At 46.4% G+C, this 21935-nt stretch overlaps 1 long non-coding RNA gene across 2 annotated transcripts in view; it reads right to left on the bottom strand.

The window, feature by feature from the left end:
* The window catches only part of LOC109552579 (uncharacterized), a 379508-nt gene that overhangs the window by 224386 nt on the left and 133187 nt on the right, over positions 1–21935 (bottom strand). For both annotated transcript variants that reach the window (XR_012325242.1, XR_002179413.3), the window contains exon 2: positions 1125–1288. This is a non-coding gene — a long non-coding RNA (uncharacterized lncRNA). The remainder of the gene's footprint in view (positions 1–1124; positions 1289–21935) is intronic.

Raw genomic sequence — 21935 nt, 5'->3', positions numbered from 1 at the left:
GTTCATTACCCCTGATATTTTATGCACAATCTCACACGTTTGGGTGGTGTTATGGGTTGAATTGTGTCCCCCTGAAAGACGCTGAAGTCTTAGCCCCCAGGACCTGTGAATGTGATCTTATTTGGAAATTGGGTCTTTGCAGATGACTGAGTTAAGATGAGGTCATGAGGATGGGCCCTCATCCAAGATGACCGTGTCCTTATAAAAGGGGGAATTTGGATACAGAGACAGATGGAGGTAAGATGACGCAAAGATACAGGGAGAAGGCCACCTAAGAGCCAAGGAATGCCTGAGGCCACCAGAATCCGGGAGAGCAATGGAACAGATTCTCCCTCCCCACCCCTGAAGGCACCAACCTGCTGACACATTGATTTCAGACTCCCCCCTCCCGCCAGAACTGTGAGACAATACCTTTCTGCTGTTCTAATCCACCCTGTTTGCGGTACTTTGTTACAGCAGCCCCGGGGCACTAATACAGATGGGCATAAACTTTTCTAAGAGACGGTCCATACATTTCACAAGGTTAGCAATGGGGGTCTTGACCCACCCCACCCCAACTCGGACCATTAAAGTCCTCCCCAATCCTGACATTCTAGAATTCTCCATAATGAAGTGGAAGAAACAGAAAAGCATGACAGCCAGCTTTGGCTCCCCAGGGGATGCTTTATTCAGGCAAAGGGAATTCATTACCCATGATTTCAGATTTGGAGGAACTTAATCAGGACTAAAGCCCAGCTCTCCTTTAATATCTAACTTTGCATGTGGTATCAGAAGGCCTTGGTTCAAACCCCTGTTCCCTAATTTCTGGCTGGGAGACTGATTAAGCCTGTAGAGCCGCCAACTGGAAGGCAAATGAAAATGTGAATGAAGCAACTTTAAAAATTAATACTCTCTCAGCCTGTAATTCCACTTCTGGGAATTAATCTGAGGATACATGTCAAATTATAGAAAAAGTTTTATTTAAAAAGGCATTTATGGGAGTGGTTGGTTTATACGTTTTCTAAAAAAGCAAACAAGGAAGTAGCAGTCTCTAAATGGAGTTTGGTGGTTTAGGATACTCTCAGCTGCAGGTAACAGGCAACCAATTTGGATGCCTGCAAGGCTCAGGACATCTATTATCTCACCTCGTGGGAAGCCCAGGGGGAGGGTGCACTGATGGGATGCCTCCAGGGGTCTGGATCTACTCCTCTGTGTCCTTCCCTGCATGTCCACTTTGTCCCTGGTCTGGCTCTCCTCATGGACACAAGATGGCTGCAGAAGTCCTGGCATCACTCTCTGATCAAGCCACCTGCAGAGAAAGAACAGGGGCAATGTCTCATGAATGCCTCTTTATAAAAGTCAATCAAGGACTTCCCCGGTGGTGCAGTGGTTAAGAATCCGCCTGCCAGTGCAGGGGACATGGGTTCAAGCCCTGGTCCGGGAAGATTCCACATGCCGTAGATCAACTAAGCCGGTGTGCCACAACTACTGAGCCTGTGCTCTAGAGCCTGTGAGCCACAACTACTGAGCTCACGTGCCACAGCTACTGAAGCCCGCATGTTCTAGGGCCTGGTGCTGCCACTACTGAGCCCACATGCTGCAACTACTGAAGCCCACATGCTGCAACTACTGAAGCCCGTGCGCCTAGAGCCTGTGCTCTGCAACAAGAGAAGCCATGAGAAGCCCGCACACTGCAACGAAGAATAGCCCCCGCTCACCGCAACTAGAGAAGGCCCGCGCGCAGCAACAAAGACCCAATGCAGCCAAAAGTAAATAAATAAATTTATTTAAAAAAATAAACAACAACAGTCAATCAACCTTTCCCAGAGGCTCCTATATCTCATCACCTGTGATTGTGCTGTGCACCCAGGTCTTAACCAACCCTGAAAAGACAAATGGGGTGACTGTGATTGGCATGGTCAGTCAGGGCTCACCTGTGAAGCTGGAGGTAGGTTACCTGCAGGACAAGGATGGTGAATTTGGACTGTATCAGGAAGGAAAAGGTGGGAATGGGACTGAATATCTGGTAGGCAATCACCAGGGAGATGATTAGCCATGGGACAGTGTGGTAGTCACTATCTGGTAGACTAGCAGCAATTTAAAAGTTAGAATTATGTTAAAATTAAAAGGCAAAATAATAAAAGGATATAAAGTCTGAGACATACATGACAAGGGTTAATATCATCAGTGGAAAATGCATACTTGCAAATCAGTAAGACCAACACTCTGAGATGACTTGCAAATAAAAATATATAAGTAGGATATAAATATCCATTCAGTCCAGTGAGAAAAGGAAAACTGATATCACTGATAATCAATACATTTTGTCTGTAAACCTGTCCAGGTTTATAGAAACTCAGCAGTGCTACTGAATTTTTGACGAAATGACCACTCAAATGCATTGTTGCTGAATGCATGAATCAGTATAGCAAGTTGGTCTTGAAACTGTGTCTGCTTTAGTTTTTTAACTGAGGCAAAATTCACATAACATAAAATAAAGCTTTTCAGAGCAGACAATTCAGTGGCATTTGGTACATTCACAATGCTGTGCGACCATGACCTTTATCTAGTTCCAAAGCATTTTCAACACCCCCAAAAGAAAATCCCATACTCATGAATCAGTCACTCCCCTAACCCCCACCTCCCAGCCCCTGGCAACCACTAATCTCCTTTCCCTCTCTGTGGATTTATCTATTCTGGATTTTCATATAAATGGAAACGTGCAGCATGTGGTCTTTTGTATCTGGCTTCTTTCACTTAGCATTGTTTTCTAGGTTCATCCATGTTATACTACACATCAACACTTCATTCCTTTTTACGGCTGGATAATATTCCATTATATATGCTGCTTTTGGACCCATCAATTTCACTTCTGGAAATTTATCCCAAGAAAATTATCACAAAGTGTGCAAAGAACGGCTGCCACGATCTTCTGGAGACGTTATTTGGACAGCTGCAAGATGAGATTAAAGAAGTTATTTATGATTCATCTATATGATGGGATACTATGAAGGGGACATGGGTTCGAGCCCTGGTCCGGGAAGATTCCACCTGCCACAGAGCAGTTATATTACAGTAGAATGTTTCATAATACAAGAAAACACTTATGACACATTGATGCTTTCTGAAAAGCAGATTATAAACTGCATGTTCTCGATAACCCAATTTTCCTTCCTTCTTTACATTATATACAGTATTTGTTACTTATGGAGCATTCACTGTGTGTGTGCCAGGCACTGTTCTAGGTGCTAAGTATAAAGCAGTGATATAAATAGACAGAATTATTGACCTCAGGTAGCTTTCTACGTCATAGTGTGTGTAAGTCTGGTAGTTGTGGTGGGGGGGGGAGTGGGGAATGAATAGGAAGTCGGGGGTCCCATGAAGGAAGGTAGAAGCAGGTTATACTCATGTGTGTTGAGAGTCTGGATGCATAATTAGAAAACAGCCTGGGTGGTGGCTTCCAAGCAATCTTTATTTCTTTGTTTTTATGTGCCCATAATGTCCACATCTTCTTCAATAAACATATGTGCTACTTTTAAATTCAGGAAAAAGAAAGCTGACTTGAAAGTGATGGGCTTATTAAGAACTAGCTCCATTACAACATCAAAATGAATATAATAGAAATTTAAATAAAACTGCACAATCTAAATGTTATAGAATCTATGCTTACAGAGATTTTATATATTTAAAAGCTGGTTAGAAACCCAGTTTTTGTATAGTCATTGGCACATAGTGCGTGTTCAACAAGTACCTATTGGAGGAATGGTTTATTTTCCCTTTTACATCCTATGTTTTGTATTTTCCACATATTCCTCTGGAGCATTCAGTTCCTTTCTTTGTGAAACAAAACATCATATTTTTTTAAAAAAGTTTAGGATTATAATATATTTGCAAGGTAAGTAAAGTTTAGTGTAAGGAGATAAATGAAACCAGGTTTGCACAGAGTGCTTTCTGCCTCGTAGTAGGCCTTCTAGAAATGTTTGTTTCTACTTTTCTCCCTGGAGTGCTTTTAAAAAAGATCCTATTTACAAGAGAAAATTGATTCCCATGCAACTATTTTTCTCCTGCACATCTGTGACATAAATCATAGCCTTCTTGAAGAGCATCTTCAGAGCTCGTAAACTCTCAGAATTGGAAGAAACCTTGATGATTTCCCCATCCTATGCTTCATCGTCCCAATCCCAACTTATGAATAAGGAAACTGAGGCCCAGAGATGGGAAGCAACCTGTCCTAGGTCACACTGGCGGCCAGTGACAGAGCACGGATGGGAACTGGCTTAGTCTGATCTAGCTGCCATAACAAAATACTGCAGACTGGGCAGCTTCAACAACAGTAATTTACTTCCCCACTGTTTTGGAGGCTGGAAGTCCAAGATCAAGGTGTTGGCAGGGTTGAGTTCTGGTGCGAGCTCTCTTCCTGGCTTGCAGATGGCGACCTTCTCGCTGTGTCCTCACGTGGCCTTTCTTCTGTGTGCGCGTGGGGAGAGAGTCAGCTCTCTGATGACTCTTCCTCTTATAAGGCACCAGTCTTATTGGATCAGGGCCTCACCCTTATGACCTCATTTAGCATTTAACCATAATGACCTCCCTAAAGGCCCCATCCCCAAATACAGTCACATTAGGGGTTGCAGGTTCAACATAGGAATTTTGAGGGCACATAACTCAGTCCATAACAGGAACCCACTCCTCACTTCTCTCAGTTCAGTTCTTTCTACTAGGTCCAGGTTCCCCTGCCAACTGGAGTATGAAGGATGCTCAGGATACTATAAAACTTTATGCTCCTTGGGAAAGAGTGGGTTGTCTGTTTGGAGCCTTTGCCTTCCTTACCCCAAAGCCACACTTCTGCTGGAGGCTGCCTTCATCCTTGCAAAGAGACAAGGTCTAGCGTCTAGGAGAAAAGCTCTAGAAGGTTCCCACTCCACCATGACCCTCCAACAGTGGACTTTACAGAAGGAGATATGCCTGCTAGTGCATTTAACATTTCCCAAGGGGCCTCCTGGGCCAGCTCCTGCATTGGGCTCCAGGGGACCGAAACAAGCACAATTCTTCCTTCCTGTATCCAGACACCAGTGGAGGAGAAAGACACACAAACAGATGACATGCCTACGTGATGGAACAAAGGTCTGAGTCCCAGGGAGGCCAGTCTCAGGGGAGGGGCTGATGCTGTTTAGGGCAAACCTGGGTAGAAGCTTCCATGAAGGCAGTGACTGTAGGCCCATGTTCTTGAACTGATGCCTGGACACTGAGATTGTATGCAGAACAGTGGGAACGTGCATTGTTCCTTGGGAGAGTATGCAATTTTACACCTGATTGTCCAGAGGCATTTTAAGTCTCTCTGCCCCTCAAAGAATTTAAGAACCATTGTGTTATTGGACAAGGAAGCATTTCTGGTTGCAGAAGATCTAGTCCTTAAGAGTGGAGCGTGGCAGGTGCGGGCAAAGTAAAAGAACAGACGGAGCTCACATCACTTACCCCTAGCTCTCTTCGGTCTGGGTAAGGGAAGAATTCCTGAAGCCCAGGGCTGCACTTCTCTTGAGTCTTGTTAACTCCAGAGATGTCCTTTTGCTTCTCATGCTCTCCTTTAAGCCACTGATGGCCCAAGCATTCCTAGTGCCCTGTGTCCAGAGACCAGCCACATTCTCTGGAAGCTGGCTGGAAATGCAGACTCTTAGACCCCACCCCAAAATTGCTGAATCTGAATCTGCCTGTTACCAAGATCCCCAGGTACATGGCCGAGTGTGACAAGCACTGGCCTGGAGAACCCCTGTCACTCAGAAAGTTCACCTTGCCGCCTTCCCCTGGACAAGGTCAGATCAGCCCACCACACCTCCAAGCAGGCAGTACTAGCATGCCAAGTTGCAGAGGAGGAAACTGAGGCTGGGAGGAGGGGATGTGGATTGGCTGGTCAGAGGGCTGGAGGATCCTGGCCACACCAACTTATCCACCACCTTGTAACCTCGAGGGAAGAGCCAGCAGCTCTGACCACCTGCCTGCTGCGCGCACCATGGGAGCCCTGCCGGGGAGACCCAAGGAGGGAGTGGTCCACACCCTCCATCCCTCCTGCCCACCCCCTGCATCCTCCCAATTCTCCAGTCATGTATAAAACATTCCCAGAAACCACTTACTCCTCATGCATTTTCCATGAAGCCAGGCCCAAGTTAAAATATATAAACATAAAAATACCAAGAAGCACTTTTAAAAAAGGAAAGAAAAAAGGACATGTTTCATAAAATACCAAGAGACCCATCTCTGCACTCGCCCCCCTCCCAGGGCCGCCGCCCAGGGTTGCTCTCAGCTCCCTCCTCTCCCATGCTTTTCTCTCCTCCCTTCGCATCACCCCTTTCCTTCTCAGCTTCTGCCGTTCCCCTCTGTTTTCCTTTTCCTTTTTCTCTTCTTTCCTCTTTCTCTCTTCCCTTCTCTCCTCTCTGTTCCTGGGTCTTTTCTCTCCCTTCATTCACCCGTCTCTCCGTCTGGGTTTCCACCGGCGTTTCTCTGCTTCTTCCTGTCTCTCTTCCTCTTTCTCTGTCCCACTGCCTTCCCAATTCCCTTTCTCAGTATCACTCTGAGTTAGCATCTCCTGTTTCCTCCCCGCTGAACGTCTGCCAAGGTCTCCTCCTGTCCCACACCCATGAAACGGCTAAAATTAAAAGGAATGGCAACGCTACCAAGATTTGGTGAAAATATGGAGTGACCAGAATCTCAGGCACTGCTGGTGGGCGAGTAAAAGTGGATGCAGGCGCTTTGAAGACAGTTTGTTAGTTTCTACTAAAGCTGAAAGTACATTTACCCTATGACCAGATATTCCATGCCTGGGTCTCTGCCGAGGAGAAAGGAGGGCTTATGTCCCCCACAAGGCATGTAGACGAATGTGCATGCCAGCGTTATTCAGAATAGCCCAAACCGGAAACCATCCATATGGCCATGGACAGGAGAGTGGCTGATTGGATTCTGGTTTATTTATATGCTGGAACATGGCACAGCAATAAAAAGAATGAACTACCGTTACATAGCACAATGTGGACCAATCTCCAAAACTCTGGGTTTTGAGAAAGAAGTCTGGGCACAAAAGAGTGAATGCTGTATGGTTCCACTTAGAGAAGTTCAAGAACGAGCAAAACTCATTGGTAGCCCAAGAAGGGAGAAAAGTGGCTGTCCTTGAAGCAGGCTGTATGACTGGAAGGCAACACATGAGAGCTTTCTGGGGGCTTTGGGAATGTTCTGCATCTGGATTTGGGTAGAGTATGAACCTGGGTAAAATATTCATCTGTACTACACTTAATACACTTATACAAAGAAAATGCTATCTATACACAATGGAATACTACTCAGATATATAAAAGAATGAAAGTTTGCCATTTGCAGCAACATGGATGGACTCGGAGGGCATTATGCTAAATGAAATAAGTCAGACAGAGAAAGACAAATACTGTATGACATATACTGTATGGTATCACTTATATGTGGGATTAAAAAAAAATACACCAAACTAGTGAATATAACAAAACAGAAAGAGACTCTCAGATAGAGCGAACAAACTAATGGTTACCAGTGGGGTGGGGAGGGGCCGCAGAGAGGTGGGGGAGTGGGAGGTATAAACTACTGGGTATAAGACCCGCTCAAGAATGTATTGTACAACACAGGGAATAAAGCCAATATTTTGTAATAACTGTAAATGGAAAGTAACCTTTAAAATTATACTTAAAAAGTTTAATGTATATAAAGACAAAATAATGATACGTGGTATTGGTAATTATTATTATTGCCACAGTAGGCAAATGGCTTGTATCCAGGCCCAGAAACTCAGATATGTTTCCAGTCCCATCGATTAAAATGGGGATAGGCATCTGGGTCCCAGACATGGTCCTCATGGCTGAGAGTCCACCTTCCTACTAGACCAGCTCAGGTCCTGGGCCCCCACAAACATCACCATCCCTGGGAGGGCCAACCACCCCAAGACCCTTTGCAAAGACCTGCCCCAGAGAGAAAAGCTGTTTCCACTCAGTTCTCACACTCCAGGCATCTTTCTGATGCTTTGGGGTTTTTTTCCCCCCTGCTTCACCTGTAACAATTATGATTACGGTTTAACTCAACACTTACTCTGATAAACAAGTAGTTAATTAACAGCCCAAAACCTGAACCCAAGTTAATAAGAAGAGGGTGGCCTTGCTGGAAACCTCGGGGAAATCTTCCTGCCCATGGAGCCCTCAGAACGCGATTACAGCCAATGGCGGAGACCAGAGGAGCTCAAAACTCCAGCCTGGGGACTCTGAAAAGGCCTTTATTTATGTTTTTCTTCTTTATTCGAGTCTTCCCAGGAGGGGAGGAAAACACAGAACCCAGTTTTTCTGTTTCAGCTGCGTGGGTGTCAGCCCAACACACACAACCCTTGGAGGCAAACTAAAACCCGCTTATTTTCATTGAAGGGGAGGAACGGAGACCAGAGGGACTCGAGCGCTATTAGTTAAATAATGGTGCTTAAAAATGCATTGAATTTAGCTGCCTCCCTCCCCCCTAAAAAAATCTGGAATTTTCCTATTGAGGATACTTTTTTCTCCTGGCCCATGAATATTAATGTTCCTCTCAGAGAGATCTACTTGAAAAAAACAAGAATAAATTAAATACCTACAGATTTTTCTAATTCCTCTTTTTGGTGACATGCCGTCATTACATCAAATTACTGAGATGGGCCCGCTCCCCCTTTTTTTTTTTCTTTTTGGGTGAAAATTATGGAATATAAAGTATATGTAAATGGAGCAAAGGAGGAAAAAAAAAACCTGTGAAGGAAGAACAGGGGAAGGAGAGGCATTAGGTATTCTGCCGGCGTAGTAGTCAGCCAATTAATCAAGCAGTGGCGAGAAAAAGATGCAGAAGGGATGAGTTCGCCCTTCACGTTGATGGGGCCGGCGCAGGGCAACACCACGGCACCTGAGCTCACGGTTAGGCATGCAGAAAGGGATCATGGGAATATCTTCCTGTCTTTGTCTTTCTCGTGAAGGATGGAAAATGTCAAGCTGTTGTTTGGCTGGATTGAGGGGGGTGGGGGAGAGTCGAGTGAATTCACAGTCTGGCAAGGCAAGGTTTTAACTCTTTGAGGATATCTCTGCCTCCCCTCCCTCCCCAGCCTCCAGCTCCACCTTCTTCTCCTTCTTCCAGCCTACCCCCCTCAGCACATCTGTAGGGAACTCTGCCTGCAAACAGCAAGTGGGAGGGAGCTGATTGATGGTGACATGCAGGCTGGGGCAGTGTGTGTGTGTGTGTGTGTGTGTGTGTGTGTGTGTGTGTGTGTGTGTGTGTGTGTGTGTGTGTGTGTGTTCTGTGCACATGTGTCAGGAGAGGGGGAGCAAGAGGCATTTTTCCTCTCCCCCATAGTGTTCTTTGTTTACTCTGGAAATGAGCTTGCATGACCCCTTTTCTCTCCAGCCCTGTCCCGTCCCCTTGGAAGTGAGCGGTGTCTCCAAATCTGAGAGTAGCTGTGAAAAGGATAATAGGAGTAATAAGGATTTGAGGCTTCGGAGCTCCCTCTGTATAGCCCTCAGTGGACTGAGCTCACGCAGAAGGCTGGCCCGACGGGGTCCCCCTGGAGCCAACAGAATTCCAGTGCGAGTCTGAAGAGCGGAACATCCCTGGGGCTGGTGGTAGAGGGAGAGCCCCAGCCCAGGGCTTATCACCCGCACCACTAACACTGATGATGATAACAATAACAGTAATAACCCGCCATCTTCCATCAGCATCAACTTGCCCTGACTCCTTTAAATTCCCATCTCTTTTCATTATTTTTAAACTCTGGCAAATCCATGATTCCAAGGAAAAGTTTGTCATCAAATCACTCTCTGAGAAAATGAGTATTTGATTCTCCTCACCTGCCCTAAACGGCATTGTGTGGTCTACATGGCAGATAAGATGTTGAGGGTGGGAGATGGGAGGGATGTGGTCTAGAGTGGTAAGTGGCCACAGAAGGGGCTCAAACTCGCATCTCCAGTTCTCACTCCAAAGATCACTGTAATTCTGGCCAGAGGTAGATAGTCAAAATGCCCTACATCCTGCTCTGCCAGCCTCACCAGGACCAGCCCACGACCGTTGCCAGCTCATCATGCAAGCCCAGTATGAGCCCCAGATACTAGATGCAATCCGTACTCAAAGTGTGGTCCATGGACCAGCTGCATCCTTTCACCTGAGAGCTTGCTAGAAAAGCAGAATCTCTGGCCCCAGCCCTCCTCAGTCAAAATTTGCATTCCAGGGCTTCCCTGGTGGCGCAGTCGTTGAGAGTCCGCCTGCTGATGCAGGGGACACGGGTTCGTGCCCCGGTCCGGGAGGATCCCACATGCCGCGGAGCGGCTGGGCCCGTGAGCCATGGCCACTGAGCCTGCGCGTCCGGAGCCTGTGCTCCGCAACGGGAGAGGCCACAACAGTGAGAGGCCCGCGTACCGCAAAAAAAAACCCCAAAAAAACAAATTTGCATTCCAACATCTCAGGTGATATGTGAGCACACTGAAGTTTGAAAAACACTGTTTTAAGACAAACTTTTTCCCTACATTCACAATCTGAAATCTGAATGAATCTGACAATCAAAGACAGCTCCTACTCCATGAAATGCGCCAACAGGCAGCATTTGCTTGGATGGAGTGTGGGCGCTGTGCTAGTGCTCTGCATACATTATTTCAGCCCATCCTCACCACCTATGAGATGGGCATTGTTGATACCTCATATTACAGATGAGGTCACGGAGGCACAGAGAGGACTTGCCCGAGGACACACAGCCAGTAAAGTGGCATCACCCAGAATTTGAGGCAAAGCACCAGAATCCACAGGATTAACCTCTGAGTCAGTGATTCTCACACTTGAGCATACAACAGAATCACCCAGACGACTTGCTGAAACATAGATTTCTGGGTCCCACCCCAGTTTCTGATTCAGAGGCTTGAGGGGCAGCCCAAGAATTTGCATTTCTAACAAGTTCCCAGGCAGCAGTGCTGATGCTGCAAATCGAGGGAACACTCCTTGAGAACCGCTGCTCATGGCAGGGTCATCCCTTCTGTTAGGAAATCAACCGGCCCCAGAGAAAACCATAATTCAAAAAGATACATGCACCCCAGTGTTCACTGCAGCACTGTTTACAATAGGCAGGACATGGAAGCAAATGTCCATCAACAGAAGAATGGATAAAGAAGGTGTGATACACACACACACACACACACACACACACAAAATATTACTCAGCCATAAAAAGGAACGAAATTGTGCAATGTGAAGAGACGTGGATGGACCTAGAGACTGTCGTACAGAGTGAAGTCAGTCAGAAAGAGAAAACAAGTATCGTATAATATTGCTCATATGTGGAATCTAGAAAAATGACACAGATGAACTTATTTGCAAAGCAGAAATAGAGACACAGATGTAGAGAATGGACATATGGATTCCAGGGGGGAGGGGGGGTGGGATTAACTGGGAGACTGGAATTGACATATATATACTACTATATAAAATTAAATAGATAACTAATGAGAACCTACTGTACAGCACAAGGAACTCTACTCAATGCTCTGTGGTGACCTAAATGGGAAGGAAATCCAAAAAAGAGGGGATATATGTATACATATAGCTGTTTCACTTTGCTATATAGCAGAAACTAATACAACATTGTAAAGCAACTATACTCCAGTAAAAATTAATTTAAAAAAGATATCAACTGGTTTAATTATGAACTTCAACCAAATACAATCGAGAGGTTAGTCAGTGCCCCTTCCCTAAAAACAATTTTTAAAAAGGGCAGGGGTGAGCAGGAAACCTCAAACAACTAAAATACAAACAAAGTGAACGGCGCTCCCGAGAAGGTCCAATTGTGTCTCGATGATCCCTTAGTTGGTGGCAGGCCCTCCTCATGGCCGTGCCTAATTGAGGGTACATTGCAGCATCATTGCTATAATAATCCTTTCCCTTATTTAACCTGGACGATACATGGTGTTATAATGAGTTTCCTTCCTCTGTTCATTAAACAGACATTTACAAGACTCATTCTGTCCTGGCGGGCTCTGTGCAGGTCACTGGAGACCGAGACAGATGGGACATGGGCCCTGTCCTCTGACAACTCCCCGTGGCTGGCCTCGCCCCTCCACCTCAGGGGAAGGTGTGCACATTCTGAGGAAAGGGGTCCTGAAAGGGAGTCACCACTGAATGTTGCTTTGTGATAGTCATATGCTCTTTGGAAAAATTACATTTATTAATGGACTAAAACAATAATAATTTTAAGATTCAAGATTGAAAGTAAAATCCCAAAGTCCCTCTCCCCAAGGATAATCACTCAAAAAAATTTTGGCAAACAATCCTTTTAGATATGTCTTTCTGTCTCTATCTCTCTCTGTCTCTCTCTCTCCCTCCTTCCTTCTCTCTTTCCCTCTCTCTCCTCTCTCTCTCTCTCCCCCTCTCCCTCTCCCCCTCCCCTCCACAGTACAGATTTATAACTAGACACAGATCTCCACATTTGAAAGCAGTGGTGGGAAAAGGCTTAGAAGTTCATCAGCCAGTTCTGGGCTAAAATGTGTCAGGGCAGAGGGGAAGATACATGCGAGACCTAGAAGTATAAAATGACAGAAGGAGCATCAGTGCTGAAGCAGTGATCTGGAGTTGGAGGTGGAAGGAGTTAACAGCAGGTGAGGCTGGGCTCAGGAGCTCTGGAAGCCCAGTTGTTGTTTTTTTTAAACATCTGTATTGGAGTATAATTGCTTTACAGTGTTGTATTCCAGTTTCTGCTGGAAGCCCAGTCTTGACACTTTTTGCCTTTACTTCTCGGATCTCTGATTCAAGTGCTAGACTCTTGAGAACCAACTTGGTAACCGAGACAACTGCCTACTTAGGGTGTGTTACCCATCCCAGGGGCATTCGTGTTCCCTGCTTCAATGTCCCCTATTAAAACAATAATTAATGCCCGCATCAGAGGATAACAGCCCCCACCTTGAAGGAGTGGCTGGAGCCCTCGGGTGTATGTGGAGGGGAGCAGATCCTGAACAGGAGGGGCTGTATCTCAGGGGGCAGCCAACACTGAGTGAGGATGCGCTCCCTCTGTTCCCACCCAAAACCACACCTGTCCTCATCTTTCTTTTCAAGAACAGAAATAACTGGCCCTGGAACAGCTGAGCCCTGGAAAAATTCCTCCCACCTCTTCTTGGTATTTTGTGAGTGATTTTATAGAAGATGTATGGATGTGACACGATGCTCACAATCAATTCTCAAGTGAAAAAAAAATATTAAGTGAAGAAAGCAAGTTACAGGGTAATACATATGGGTTGGCACTGTATTTTAAAGATACATACTATTTAAATGTATATTTATATGTATAAGTATAAATTTTATGGGGAAGCGATCCTGGAGGCACATACAGCAAAATGTTAATGGGCGCTTTCTCTGGGAAATAGAAAAAGAAGAATAATTTTTCTTCCCCCAGTTCCATGATATGTAAGTCACTGTACCAAGGATGACATGATGGTTTACTTGCCTCCATATGTTCAGCACCTGGCATAATACTGACACATAGTAGGGGCACAATAAATATTTGCTGAATGGATGGAGACGAATTTTGCTGTACATTTATTTTCTATAATGTACAATGACTTATTCTTATAAAGAGAAAGAGTTAATAAGTGCCTCACTGTTAAGTAAGTACTTTTCAAATGGGTAGGTAACTGGTCTAAATGGAGTGCTATTATGGAGGCCTGGACAGAAGAAGTAGGAGGGATACTTGGGGCAAAAGGATGGAGACGGGAGAGTGGGATGATGCTATGTGGGGTGGTGGGCATGTGATGGTCAGAGGAGGCGTCTCAGGGGCCAAGCTGGGAGAGCTGACGAGCCAGCAAGAGGTAATCAGAGAGAGACTTAGAAAGAAAGTAGCATGTGCAAAGGCCCTGAGGCACTTACGAGAATTACCAATAGTTTGGCAGAGCCCACCGATTCTCAACTGGGGTCAGTTTGGGCCCCCAGGAGACATTTAGTGATGGCTGGGGATACTTCTGCTTATCACAAGTGTGTGGGGAGATACTACTGGCATCTAACGGTAGAGGCCAAGGATGCCACCAAACATCCTACAATGCACAAGACAGCCCCCACTATGATGAGCCCAAATATCAAGAGTGCTGAGGTTGAGAAACTGGTGCAACAGCAGCAGCAGCAGCAGCATGACCTGGGAGCTTATTAGAAAAGCAAAATTCTCTGGCCCCGCCGAGCCCTGCTGAATCAGAAACTGGGAAGTGGGATATTAAAAAGCCCCCCAGGGTTCTGAGTCCCCCAGTGTGAGAATCACTTGTACGGCATTGGTTCTCAGCCCTGGCTTTGTATTGCAATCACCCGGGAGCTTTTCACAGCACATGGCAGCCAGCCTCTACCCACAGAGCACCTGATTAATGAGTCCTGGGGCCCAGGCATAGGTGTTTGTTGAAAGTCTCCAGTTGATTCTAATGGGCAGCCAGGGGTGAGACCACTGAGCTAAAACAAAGAGTTCAAACACAGGGAGAAGAGAGACATTTGCAAGGACCAGAGCAGCAGGGCCCTTAAATTACATGCTAAGGGTTATAGACCTTATTGGGGGGGCACTGGGGAGCCATGGATGGGTGAAAAGCAAGAAAGTGGCTCTTCCAGATGGTTTAGAAAGGTCTCTGACTACAGGGAGAAAACTGGAGGAGACAGGCAGAGGCTGATGCAGAAAGACCAAGGAGAAGGCTGGGAGATAATGGTGGCCTGATTTGAATTATTCCCCCTAAAAGAGATGTTGAAGTCTTAATCCGTGGTCCCTGTAAATGTGACCTTATTTGGAAATAGGGTCTTTGCAGATGTCCTCAAGTTAAGAAATCATACTGTATTAAGGTGGGCCCTAATTCAGTGACTGGTGACCTTATAAGGAGAACCAGATATGGAGACATACAAAGTCACACACACACACACATACAGAAGGAAGACAGCAATGTGAAGACAGAGGCAGATTGGAGGGACGCAGCTACAAGCCAGGGAATACCAAGGATTGCCGTCGACCACCAGAAGCTGGGAAGAGGCATTAAAGGATTCTTCCTTAGAGCAATTGGAGGGAGCATGGCCCTGTCAACAGAAGTGGTCCAAATCCCAGACCAATGATCTAGGAGGATCAGACCTCAGACATACTCTCCTCCGGGCCACCTGCTGGCCCCTGAGGGCAGCTGTGGGCCAGGTGCTGATGGGGGGAAAGCCCAGATACTGGCTGGGATTGGCAGGGCAGGTGGAGGGCAGGGAGGACAGCCAGGGTGGGATGGACAGACCTGGAGTCCGGTAGGAGAAAGCTGTCTGTGTCCTACAGGGCTAAGGAGCTTCAGGAAACCATGTCGCCCATCCTTAAACTGGGCATGCCTCCACAGCCAAACTGAGTGTTGCCTGCTGAGTGCCTTGACCAAAACAAGACTTCTGATTCCTCTCCCCTAAGAGGGGTGACCAGGGGTAGATGTGTCAAGTGTCACCCAGCCTCATGGTCCCTCACCAGGGTCACTGCAGTGACCTCCTAACGAATCTCTCTTCTTCTGCCCTTGATCTCCTCTGATGCATCCTCCATGCAGCAGCCAGAGTGACATTTTAAAAATGTTAAGTCCAGTCTTTTCACTCCTCTACTCAAGAGCCCACGGTGGCTCCCATCACACTTAGAGTAAAAGCCAGCGTCCTTATTATGACCCCCAGGTGCTGCGTGATCTGGACCCATGTTAGCTCACTGACCTCATCTTCCCCTCCCATTCACTCTGCCCCACAAGCACTGACTTTCTCGCTGTTGCCTGAACAAGCACATGCCTACCTCAGAGCTTTTGCATATGCTGTTCCCTCTTCCTGAAATTGGGAAATATCACACCCTCGCCTTCTTCAAAGTCTTTGCTCAAATGGCATCTTCCTCACTGAGTGCTCACCTGACCACCCTACCGGAGAGTGTACCCCTCTGCTCTATCACTTCCAATCCCCTTACCTTGCTCTTTTTACAATAGGTACCTTTACCTGCTGACCTTCTATATTATTGGTTTGTTATGTTTCATGTTTCTTGCCCTTCCCTGGAATGAGAGCTCCTGCGGGCAGGGTTATGGTCACTGACTGTCTCCAGTTCCTAGGACCTGCACTCACGTAATCCTTCCAGCCCCCCTTTGAGGTGGGCACTATTATTATCCCTAATGAACAGATGAGGAAATTGAGGCACAGAGAGGGACAGAAGCTTGCCCAAGGCCACACAGCTGGTAAGTGGGAGGGGAGCCAGGAATCCCACCCAGGCCGTCCGGCTGCAGGAACCCTTTCACCCACTCAGCCCATGCCTTTCCCTGAGGCATGCATGTGGGGGAAAAAAGAGCATGGTCCAACCCACTGCGAAGTTATTTGCAGTGATAAATAACACATGTAACAGAAGTTTATACAAATCGTTACAGGATTTACGTGGCGAAGGCTGGGGGCAATGGCCTGTGACCAGTACCTGTAGCTGTTAGCACTCCACAAAATGACAGCATCGCTGCCCGCTGAAGCCGGCAGCTCTCCTCGTGGGCGCTGGCAGCCCGGCGCAGCTGGAGGTCAACTCACTCTGGGGCTCCAGACACTATGGTCCCCTGAAGGGCTGTCACGCACCCAGCCAAGTGGTAGGAGGAGTGGGTAAGTCCCCTCAGGGCAATACAACCAAATGTGGAGGTGGTGAATACAGAAAAAAGAGCTCCTTCCTTCCTTCCTTCCTTCCTTCCTTCCTTCCTTCCTTTCTTCCTCCCTCCCTCCCTCCCTCCCTCTCTTCCCTGATCAAAAATTTATTGAGTACCTACTATGTGTTATACACTAAGCTAAGGGATGGGATCTAATATGAGCAAAGCAACCTAAGTTGTTGCCCTCAGAAGGCTTACACTCCAGTGAGGAGACTAGATTAAAATCTAACCATGCAAATAAAAGAAGAACATTGTTGCATGAGTGTATAATGAATAGACCTGACCCAGACTAGGGGAGGTGTGGAGGGGGATGGGAGAGACTTGCAGGAAGAAGGGATGCTTGATCTGAGATTTGAGAGGGCAGAAGGTGAAAAGCACCTGAAGTAGGCAAAGTGAACAGCATATGCAAAGGCCCTGTGGCAGGATCAAGTTGCCAAGAGACGAACTGTACACCTGAAGCTCAGAGACTGATGGAGGAAAGGATAGAGAGATAGGTTTGGAGAAGTAGGCAAGGGGAAGTCTCATGAGGTGTTGCAGGTCATTTCCACTACTGTAGCCCCCAGTAGGTGGGGTGGCCACAATGGACTCAAGGAAACCAATAAGGAGACCCCTGTGGTTATCACATGAGGGGCAATGGTGCTTTGGATAACTCCTTGGAGGATGTGCTTCAAATTCCAGCTTTGACACAAGCTCAGGGGTCTTGGGCGATCATCTTTCTTTCCCTGAGGCTCAGCGTCATCATCTATAAAATGGGGATAACACTACTCACCAGGCAAGACTACTAAGAAGATATTATAAGATGTTAAAGCTCATATCCCAGCAGAGGAAAGGAAATCAGGAGAAGCTACCTCGAATCTCAGTTAAGCTCTGCCCCTCTACTCTCTGATTCGATCTTGAAATACTCTAAGTTCCACCATCTTCTCCCCTTTTTAAGGGATCTGCAGGGAACACCATCCCCTCAGAAGAATATCTGGCCTTGCTAGACACATCCATTGGAGGACTAGAGGCTCTTTAACAGGCACTCGGTTGAGGTTTGACCACTCAGCTTGACGTTCAAGACTTTCCAAAATCCAGCCCCAGCTTGCAACCCCCTGGGCAAAAATAAGAAGGTGTCAGGACAGGACGGATGGCCCTGTAGAGCATGGTGCAAACCTTGTTTTGGTTTTCATTGTTCCCTAAGTGCAATGAAAATCAACTGAAGTGTTCTAAGTAGGAGAGTGCAAGAATGAAATTTCTGAATTTGTAATTTAACATGATTACTCTATCCACAGGTTAGAGAACAGATTGAAGAGAAGCAAGACTGGAAAGAGCAGATGGGAATGGACAGAAGTGGACAAATTCAAGATGAAATCTGCTGTTAGAATGGATGGCATGAGGAATGGGTGGGGAGTGGTGGAATGATGGCATGAGGTAAGGAGAGATACACAGTTGACTTCCAGGATGGGGCCTGAACAACTCGAACGCCTTGAGTTAGAGGACTGTCACATTCATCACTGTATCCATGACACCTGGCACATACAAGGTGCTCAATGTCTGTTCTTGGAATAAAATGACAATGAAATCCAGGGCTTCCTGGACAAGTGTTTCTTAACAGAGGCAGTGCCATCTCCGAGGAGGATTTGGGGAATTCAGGGCGATGGGGTATTATCCTGGTCCACTGTTTCTCCATGGGGTGTTATTTTGCACCCCAGGGGAAACTTGGCAGTATCTGGAGGTATTTTTGGATGTCACCACTTGGAGGGGAGGAGGGTACTACTGGCAGCCAGTGGACGGAGGCCAGAGATGTTGCTCATCAGCGTACAATGCACAGGACAGCACCCCCAACACAAATAACTATCCACCCCAAATGTCAATTGTTCCTAGGTTGAGAAACCCTGTCTAGAGACTGGAAGGATTAAATCAGCCACACTGGACGTGCAACGCCCAGGGCAGTCCCACATCAAGAAGAATGGTCCCGGGCTCCCCTGGTGGCGCAGTGGTTGAGAATCTGCCTGCCAATGCAGGGGACACGGGTTCGAGCCCCGGTCTGGGAAGGTCCCACATGCCGCGGAGCAACTAGGCCTGTGAGACACACTACTGAGCCTGCGCGTCTGGAGCTTGTGCTCCGCAACAAGAGAGGCCGGAGTAACTAGGCCCGTGAGCCACACTACTGAGCCTGCGCGTCTGGAGCTCGTGCTCCGCAACAAGAGAGGCCGCAACAGTGAGAGGCCCGCGCACCACGATGAAGAGTGGCCCCCACTCACCGCAACTAGAGAAAGCCCTCGCATAGAAACGAAGACCCAACAGAGCCATAAATAAATAAATAAATAAATAAAAATACAATTAAAAAAAAAAAAGAATGGTCCCAAGTCTTTGGGGAATTTCAAATGCCCTTCTGGACATTCATGTAGGTAAATTTTTTACTTAATAATTACCTGAGTCTAGAATCTAAATCCGTCTTAAATACAGCAAAATCTTCTTTGCACAGTTTTACTTTGCATGGGATTTTCCCGGGATGAAGCTGCAATATAAACTGGGGGAAGGCAGTGCTTGGTTTTCTCCAAAATTCTATCAAGTTGTTTTCCATTTTGGAAAATCCAGGCATTGGCCTCAAAGCTGCTCATGGAATGTGAGTTGCTACAACACACCTGCATCAGTCGACATCTGCAGCAGCCCCAGTCACAGTGATGCCACCCATACATATGAATATACTAATTTAGCTCTTATTTCAAAATGTCAAATACAGAGAAAAATGTCGACAATATTCAACTGAATATTTGTCTGAAATCTCAACTTATTCATTATAAGTAGGTACAAGCATCAGGCTGCTTCATTATGTCTCCTGGCAGATAGTGGTTTCCCAATAATTTACATATTGAAATAGATACTATTTTATTATAAATTGCTTTCATTTTATTCCTTCTTTATATTATAGTTAGGTCATTATATTGATTTTTTTTAAAAATTACGTGTAGGGCTTCCCTCGTGGCGCAGTGGTTGAGAGTCCGCCTGCCGATGCAGGGGTCATGGGTTCGTGCCCCGGTCTGGGAGGATTCCACATGCCGAGGAGTGGCTGGGCCCGTGAGCCATGGCCGCTGAGCCTGCGCGTCCGGAGCCTGTGCTCCGCAGCGGGAGAGGCTGCAGCGGTGAGGGCTCGCATACCGCAAAAATAAATAAATAAATAAATTACGTGTATATGAAGATGAAATGCATGAATTTCATTTCAGGATAGCAAAGTGGGTGTTATAAAATAGATGTAATGAAAAGAGAGTGTTGGGTCTGCTGCAGTAGAGACCCACAGTCCTAGACTAGTTCCCATACTGATGAGGAAACATTGGCATTTAAGGTACAGAAGACAAAGCCTCTAGATATACTATAATTCACAAAACAAGTCCTCAAAAAACAACTCTGCAAGGAATTGCCCTGAGTCCCACATGAATTTTAAATTTTCTGCAGAGTATTCATGAAAGCAAACCTCTGTTTATAATCATCTGAGTCTAGCTACTTAATGAGTCAGTTTTTGCTGTGTAACAAACAATCCCCAAACCCTCAGTGGCTAACAACAATCATTTGTTTCCCTTACTCACAGATCTGTGGGTTGGCTCAACTTGACTCTAGGCTGCTCCACATGTCTCTCTACCTCCATTGACCAGAGTCTACATAGGGCATGCCATTCTTAAGCAAGCAGCAGGAGTGCAAGAGGTCAAGACTCTCCTTGCATCACTTGCTCACAGGCCATTGACTGAAGTAAGTCACATGGCCAGGTCCACTAACAACTGGATGATGAAATAAGCCCCACCTCCAAGGGGAGGGATTGCAAAGTCACATGTCAAAAAGTATGGGTATATGAAAGTTGGAAGCAACATATCCAATCTGTGTTTTATATCTAAACACAAACTACTATCACAGTTTTCTTTTCCATGCTTAATAAAAAGCTTGTTGGATAAATGCTTTCACTACAGAGTGTAAAAATGGCACAAAACTTTGAAAGAAGAAAGAAAATGGTGGGTAAACCCACTTGTCCCAACTCTCATAATTCCTATATTGAAAACCTACTATGTGCCAGACACTATGCATGAGATATTCTTGTCCTCACAGTAACCTATGATTGTCTTCATTTTACAGATGATAAAACGGAGGTTCAGAGACGTTAACAAATTCATTTGGTGTCACACCGCTCACTAATGTTGGAGCCAGCATTCAAACTTACACACACCTGACTCCAAAGCCTGCATGCTTTCTGTCTCATTGGGGCATCACTCTATGGATTTGAAGAAGCAACCTTGACCCAATCCCTCCCAAGAACCCTCCCTCGGCTATTAGACCTGGGTTCTAACGTTGGCTTAAGTCATTTCTAGTTGCTGCAAGGCAAGTTGAGTAACAGGGACATGTGACATTTATTCAGTTACATATCTCTGGTGGGATGTTTTGGGGGCCATTAATGTAGTGTGTCTGCATGGCTAGTTTACATGCTACTTCTTGTTATTGCTGTCTCTATTCCATGGCCCTCACACTCAATTTCAATTCAAAGTTTGGCAGTCAAGGTGTCAGAGCTAAAAAATGGAATGGCCTCCCTCCGAAATGAAATAATTTTGTTGTTCAGTTCCAAGCGATTTTGTAATTTCATGCTTGTGTATGATAATTTTATGCTGTCCTGCCTCACGTAACTCAGTTCTGGCAGATCCTGACAGGTGATAAATACAATCTTTTCCGCCCCGCATGCGACAGGCCGGTGCGAGCGGGGAGGAAAAAACAGCAATTTCACATCTGAGGCCGGTGCACAACTGGAGGCAGCGACAGCCCCATTCTTTCATAATTTCACGCCTGGATTCCAGCCGGCGCCACCTCTGCTGTGGCTGAAGGACCCACGGGTCAAGGGAGCCTTCCTGGAAATGGAATGGCACTGGGCAGGGGCCAGGGCACTGGTGGTTGGGGAGGGGCCAAAGAGAAAGTTACGACGTTGGGCCCGCCCTGGGCTGGCACATCGTGGGCTGGTGCATCGTGGGCTGGCAAGGCTCAGTTTAGGGTGTTGCTCCCTGCTTGTGTACTGGCCTCCGCCTACTCCTATAGGATGAATTCCTCTTGGGGAAATTATCTTCACAAATCTGTTAAACATTTGAAAGATAGAAATTTCCAATAAAGAGAGAGAGGTGGGTGATACCTTTAGAGACAGAGAAAGAGAGCAAGATAGAGAAAGAGAAAGAGGGAGAGGGAAAGGGAAGGGGATTGAGAGAGACTAGGACATGAACACTGATGCCTACTGAGGCTCTTCCATGGCCCATTCTGAAGCTCCATCAACTGATCTGAGAG

The sequence above is a fragment of the Tursiops truncatus genome, chromosome 13 (genome assembly GCF_011762595.2).
Source record: "Tursiops truncatus isolate mTurTru1 chromosome 13, mTurTru1.mat.Y, whole genome shotgun sequence".
NCBI classification, from domain to species: Eukaryota; Metazoa; Chordata; class Mammalia; order Artiodactyla; family Delphinidae; genus Tursiops; species Tursiops truncatus.
Note: the sequence above shows the minus strand (reverse complement) of the source record. Positions and strands in the feature narration are given on the sequence as shown.